Source organism: Pseudophryne corroboree, chromosome 11 (assembly GCF_028390025.1).
Source record: "Pseudophryne corroboree isolate aPseCor3 chromosome 11, aPseCor3.hap2, whole genome shotgun sequence".
Classification (NCBI taxonomy): domain Eukaryota; kingdom Metazoa; phylum Chordata; class Amphibia; order Anura; family Myobatrachidae; genus Pseudophryne; species Pseudophryne corroboree.
Genome location: NC_086454.1, coordinates 207361984 through 207369055, shown reverse-complemented (window position 1 = coordinate 207369055; position 7072 = coordinate 207361984). Strand labels below are relative to the sequence as shown.

Sequence of the window (7072 nt, the reverse complement as noted above, 5' to 3'; positions counted from 1 at the left end):
TATTTTAGCTTCTGTGGTCATTTTTTACAAGCTAAACACTGCAAGACTATTTTACAGTTGAAGCAAGGATAAAATATCAACTCTAGTGATGAGACACTTGCTGTAATTACTTCCACCCCAGATGAGACTTGGACTCACAACCACTGGCTTAGGAGGACAGTGACTTATCCATTATGCCAGTGGTGCTTACTGATGTACTTATTTAAGACTGATAGGTTTTTAATAGTCAATTATTTATTTTTGAGAAAAAGTGAAGCTGTTTACTGTGTTCTTTGCATTACCAAGTCCAGCAAGAAATGTGCTGGTACTATCCAGAGCTGTCAGTATGGATTATAATGCTATATTGCAGAAAATCAATTTGATGCAACTGCTTAACCAACAGTATGTTAATGTTTTCCATTGATGTTTTGTTGGCTGACTGAAGGAAGATATGCAGTGCATTTGAACCAAAGCAGGTGTGTGCTGACAACTGAAATACAAACTCATGTTTGTGTTTTTTCTTTCTTTCTTCCATCCTTTGTAATATCATATTAAATATTAAGGTAGCAGTTTATAATCAATGACTATTGACATAAGAAAAAGAAAAAAATAGTAAACAAAGCTTCTCAAGGCGAGGCTTGAACTCACAACCTCGGTATTGCTCAACAGATACTGTTTTACAAGTACCTCGCGCAAACCAATTGCACCACTGGAGCACTTTGCAGCATTAATTGGTTATGCTAGATGTGGATTTTATTTAATACAATCAGTACAGTCATAAGAATTGAAAAAGAAAATCGTTTTTGGTGATGAATGATGAGCAACAAAGGAACATGCATGCCAGATGGCACTTGAATAAGCTGTCCACGGTGATAGAAAAGGTTTATAAAAAAAACAACAATGTTATCATAATAAATGTTATATTTAAGCTTCTGTGTTCATTTTTTTACAAGCTAAACACTGCAAGACTGTTTTACAGTTGAAGCAAGGATAAAATATCAACTCTAGTGATGAGACACTTGCTGTAATGACTTCCACCCCAGATGGGACTTGGACCAACAACCCCTGGCTGAGGAGGACAGTGACTTATCCATTATGCCAGTGGTGCTTACTGATGTTCTTATTTAAGACTGTTATGTTTTTAATAGTCAATTATTTATTTTTGGGGAAAAATTGAAGCTGTTTACTGTGTTCTTTGCATTACCAAGTCCAGTAAGAAATGTGCTGGTACTATCCAGAGCTGTCAGTATGGATTATCATGCTATATTGCAGAAAATCAATTTGATGCAACTGCTTTACCAACAGTATGTTAATCTTTTCCATTGCTGTTTTGTTGGCTGACTGAAGGAAGATATGCAGTGCATTTGAACCAAAGCAGATGTGTGCTGACAACTTAAATGCACAATCATGTTTGTGTTTTTTCTTTCTTTCTTCCATCCTTTGTAATATCATATTAAATATTAAGATAGCAGTTTATAATCAATGACTATTGACATAAGAAAAAGAAAAAAACAGTAAGGAAAGCTGCTCCAGGTGAGGCTTTAACTCACAACCTCAGCATTGCTCAACAGTTACTGTCTTATAAGTACCGCGCGCTGACCGATTGCGCCGCTGGAACACTTAGCAGCATTAGTTGGTTATGCTAGATGTGGATTTTATTCAATACAATTAGTACAGTCATAAGAATTGAAAAAGAAAATCATTTTTGGTGATGAATGATGAGCAACAAACGAACGTGCATGCCAGATGGCACTTGAATAAGCTGTCCACGGTGATAGAAAAGGTTTAAAAAAAAACAACAACAGTGTTATCATAATAAATGTCATATTTTAGCTTCTGTGGTCATTTTTTGCAAGCTAAACACTGCAAGACTGTTTTACAGTTGAAGCAAGGATAAAATATCAACTCCAGTGATGAGACACTTGCTGTAATGACTTCCAACTCAGACGGGACTTAAACCCACAACCACTGGCTTAGGAGAACAGTGCCTTATCCATTATGCCAGTGGTGCTTACTGATGTTCTTATTTAAGACTGATAGGTTTTTAATAGTCAATTATTTATTTTTGAGAAAAAGTGAAGCTGTTTAATGTGTTCTTTGCATTACCAAGTCCAGCAAGAAATGTGCTGGTACTATACAGAGCTGTCAGTATGGATTATCATGCTATACTGCAGAAAATCAATTTGATGCAACTGCTTTACCAACAGTATGTTAATCTTTTCCATTGCTGTTTTGTTGGCTGACTGAAGGAAGATATGCAGTGCATTTGAACCAAAGCAGATGTGTGCTGACAACTTAAATACAAACTCATGTTTGTGTTTTTTCTTTCTTTCTTCCATCCTTTGTAATATCATATTAAATATTAAGGTAGCAGTTTATAATCAATGACTATTGACATAAGAAAAAGAAAAATACAGTCAACAAAGCTGCTCCAGGTGAGGCTTGAACTCACAAACTTGGCATTGCTCAACAGATACTGTCTTATAAGTACTGCGCGCTGACCAATTGCGCCACTGGAGCACTTAACAACATCAGTTGGTTATGCTAGATGTGGATTTTATTCAATACAATCAGTACAGTCATAAGAATTGAAAAAGAAAATAATTTTTGGTGATGAATGATGAGCAACAAACGAACGTGCATGCCAGATGGCACTTGAATAAGCTGTCCACGGTGATAGAAAAGGTTTAAAAAAAACAACAACAATGTTATCATAATAAATGTCATATTTTAGCTTCTGTGGTCATTTTTTGCAAGCTAAACACTGCAAGACTGTTGTACAGTTGAAGCAAGGATAAAATATCAACTCTAGTGATGAGACACTTGCTGTAATGACTTCCAACTCAGACGGGACTTAAATCCCACAACCAATGGCTTAGGACAGGCATGTCCAAACTGTGGCCCTCCAGCTGTGGAGAAACTACACATCCCAACATGCCCTGACACAGCTTTAGCATTCTCTGGCAGCAAAACTGTGTTTGGGCATGCTGGGATATGTAGTTTTACAACAGCTAAGGGGCCGCAGTTTGGACATGCCTGGCTTAGGAGAACAGTGCCTTATCCATTATGCCAGTGGTGCTTACTGATGTCCTTATTTAAGACTGATAGGTTTTTAATAGTCAATTATTTATTTTTGAGAAAAAGTGAAGCTGTTTACTGTGTTCTTTGCATTACCAAATCCAGCAAGAAATGTGCTGGTACTATACAGAGCTGTCAGTATGGATTATCATGCTATATTGCAGAAAATCAATTTGATGCAACTGCTTTACCAACAGAATGTTAATCTTTTCCATTGCTGTTTTGTTGGCTGACTTAAGGAAGATATGCAGTGCATTTGAACCAAAGCAGATGTGGGCTGACAACTTAAATACAAACTCATGTTCGTGTTTGTTTTTTCTTTCTTTCTTCCATCCTTTGTAATATCATATTAAATATTAGGGTAGCAGATTATAATCAATGACTATTGACATAAAGAAAGAGTAAACAAAGCTGCTCCAGGTGAGGCTTGAACTCACAACCTCAGTATTGCTCAACAGATACTGTCTTATAAGTACCGCGTGCTGACCAATTGCGCCACTGGAGCACTTAGATGTGGTTATGCTAGATGTGGATTTTATTCAATACAATCAGTACAGTCATAAGAATTGAAAAAGAAAATCATTTTTGGTGATGAATGATGATAAACAAATGAATGTGCATGCCAGATGGCACTTGAATAAGCTATCCACAGTGATAGAAAAGGTTTAAAAAAAACAACAACAATGTTATCATAATAAATGTCATTTTTTGCTTCTGTGGTCATTTTTTGCAAGCTAAACACTGCAAGACTGTTGTACAGTTGAAGCAAGGATAAAATATCAACTCTACTGATGAGACACTTGCTGTAATGACTTCCACCCCAGATGGGACTTGGACCCACAACCACTGGCTTAGGAGGACAGTGACTTATCCATTATGCCAGTGGTGCTTACTGATCTTCTTATTTAAGACTGATAGGTTTTTAATAGTCAATTATTTATTTTTGAGAAAAAGTGAAGCTGTTTACTGTGTTCTTTGCATTACCAAGTCCAGCAAGAAATGTGCTGGTACTATACAGAGCTGTCAGTATGGATTATCATGCTATATTGCAGAAAATCAATTTGATGCAACTGCTTTACCAACAGTATGTTAATCTTTTCCATTGCTGTTTTGTTGGCTGACTTAAGGAAGATATGCAGTGCATTTGAACCAAAGCAGATGTGTGCTGACAACTTAAATACAAACTCATGTTCGTGTTTTTTCTTTCTTTCTTCCATCCTTTGTAATATCATATTAAATATTAAGGTAGCAGTTTATAATCAATGACTATTGACATAAGAAAAAAAAACAGTAAACAAAGCTGCTCCAGGTGAGGCTTGAACTCACAACCTCAGTATTGCTCAACAGATACTGTCTTATAAATACTGCGCGCTGACCAATTGCACCACTGGAGCACTTAGCAACATCCGTTGGTTATGCTAGATGTGGATTTTATTCAATACAATCAGTACAGTCATAAGAATTGAAATAGAAAATAACTTTTTGGTGATGAATGATGAGCAACAAACGAACGTGCATGCCAGATGGCACTTGAATAAGCTGTCCACGGTGATAGAAAAGGTTTAAAAAAAACAACAACAATGTTATCATAATAAATGTCATATTTTAGCTTCTGTGGTCATTTTTTGCAAGCTAAACACTGCAAGACTGTTGTACAGTTGAAGCAAGGATAAAATATCAACTCTAGTGATGAGACACTTGCTGTAATGACTTCCAACTCAGACGGGACTTAAATCCCACAACCAATGGCTTAGGACAGGCATGTCCAAACTGTGGCCCTCCAGCTGTGGAGAAACTACACATCCCAACATGCCCTGACACAGCTTTAGCATTCTCTGGCAGCAAAACTGTGTTTGGGCATGCTGGGATATGTAGTTTTACAACAGCTAAGGGGCCGCAGTTTGGACATGCCTGGCTTAGGAGAACAGTGCCTTATCCATTATGCCAGTGGTGCTTACTGATATCCTTATTTAAGACTGATAGGTTTTTAATAGTCAATTATTTATTTTTGAGAAAAAGTGAAGCTGTTTACTGTGTTCTTTGCATTACCAAGTCCAGCAAGAAATGTGCTGGTACTATCCAGAGCTGTGAGTATGGATTATCATGCTATATTGCAGAAAATCAATTTGATGCAACTGCTTTACCAACAGAATGTTAATCTTTTCCATTGCTGTTTTGTTGGCTGACTGAAGGAAGATATGCAGTGCATTTGAACCAAAGCAGATGTGTGCTGACAACTTAAATGCACAATCATGTTTGTGTTTTTTCTTTCTTTCTTCCATTCTTCTTTCTTAATTAAATATTAAGGTAGCAGATTATAATCAATGACTATTGACATAAGAAAAAGAAAAAAAACAGTAAGCAAAGTTGCTCCAGGTGAGGCTTGAACTCACAACCTCGGCATTGCTCAACAGATACTGTCTTATAAGTACCGTGCGCTGACCAATTGCGCCACTGGAGCACTTAGCAGCATCAGTTGGTTATGCAAGATGTGGACTTTATTCAATACAATCAGTACAGTCATAAGAATTGAAAAAGAAAATCATTTTTGGTGATGAATGATGAGCAACAAACGAACGTGCATGCCAGATGGCACTTGAATAAGCTGTCCACGGTGATAGAAAAGGTTTAAAAAAAAACTACAACAATGATATCATAATAAATGTCATATTTTAGCTTCTGTGGTCATTTTTTACAAGCTAAACACTGCAAGACTATTTTACAGTTGAAGCAAGGATAAAATATCAACTCTAGTGATGAGACACTTGCTGTAATTGCTTCCACCCCAGATGAGACTTGGACCCACAACCACTGGCTTAGGAGGACAGTGACTTATCCATTATGCCAGTGTTGCTTACTGATGTACTTATTTAAGACTGTTAGGTTTTTAATAGTCAATTATTTATTTTTGAGAAAAAGTGAAGCTGTTTACTGTGTTCTTTGCATTACCAAGTCCAGCAAGAAATGTGCTGGTACTATCCAGAGCTGTCAGTATGGATTATAATGCTATATTGCAGAAAATCAATTTGATGCAACTGCTTTACCAACAGTATGTTAATGTTTTCCATTGATGTTTTGTTGGCTGACTGAAGGAAGATATGCAGTGCATTTGAACCAAAGCAGGTGTGTGCTGACAACTGAAATACAAACTCATGTTTGTGTTTTTTCTTTCTTTCTTCCATCCTTTGTAATATCATATTAAATATTAAGGTAGCAGTTTATAATCAATGACTATTGACATAAGAAAAAGAAAAAAATAGTAAACAAAGCTTCTCAAGGCGAGGCTTGAACTCACAACCTCGGTATTGCTCAACAGATACTGTTTTACAAGTACCTAGCGCAAACCAATTGCACCACTGGAGCACTTTGCAGCATTAATTGGTTATGCTAGATGTGGATTTTATTTAATACAATCAGTACAGTCATAAGAATTGAAAAAGAAAATCGTTTTTGGTGATGAATGATGAGCAACAAAGGAACATGCATGCCAGATGGCACTTGAATAAGCTGTCCACGGTGATAGAAAAGGTTTATAAAAAAAACAACAATGTTATCATAATAAATGTTATATTTAAGCTTCTGTGGTCATTTTTTTACAAGCTAAACACTGCAAGACTGTTTTACAGTTGAAGCAAGGATAAAATATCAACTCTAGTGATGAGACACTTGCTGTAATGACTTCCACCCCAGATGGGACTTGGACCAACAACCCCTGGCTGAGGAGGACAGTGACTTATCCATTATGCCAGTGGTGCTTACTGATGTTCTTATTTAAGACTGTTATGTTTTTAATAGTCAATTATTTATTTTTGGGGAAAAATTGAAGCTATTTACTGTGTTCTTTGCATTACCAAGTCCAGTAAGAAATGTGCTGGTACTATCCAGAGCTGTCAGTATGGATTATCATGCTATATTGCAGAAAATCAATTTGATGCAACTGCTTTACCAACAGTATGTTAATCTTTTCCATTGCTGTTTTGTTGGCTGACTGAAGGAAGATATGCAGTGCATTTGA

General features: G+C 36.6%; 1 non-coding gene across 1 annotated transcript; it reads right to left on the bottom strand.

Moving 5' to 3' along the window:
- Positions 1 to 5425: 5425 nt before the first annotated feature.
- Positions 5426 to 5518, bottom strand: TRNAI-UAU (transfer RNA isoleucine (anticodon UAU)). The gene is given in 2 exon segments: positions 5426 to 5461; positions 5481 to 5518. It is a non-coding gene; the product is annotated as a tRNA-Ile (tRNA).
- Between the last annotated feature and the right edge of the window lie 1554 nt (positions 5519 to 7072).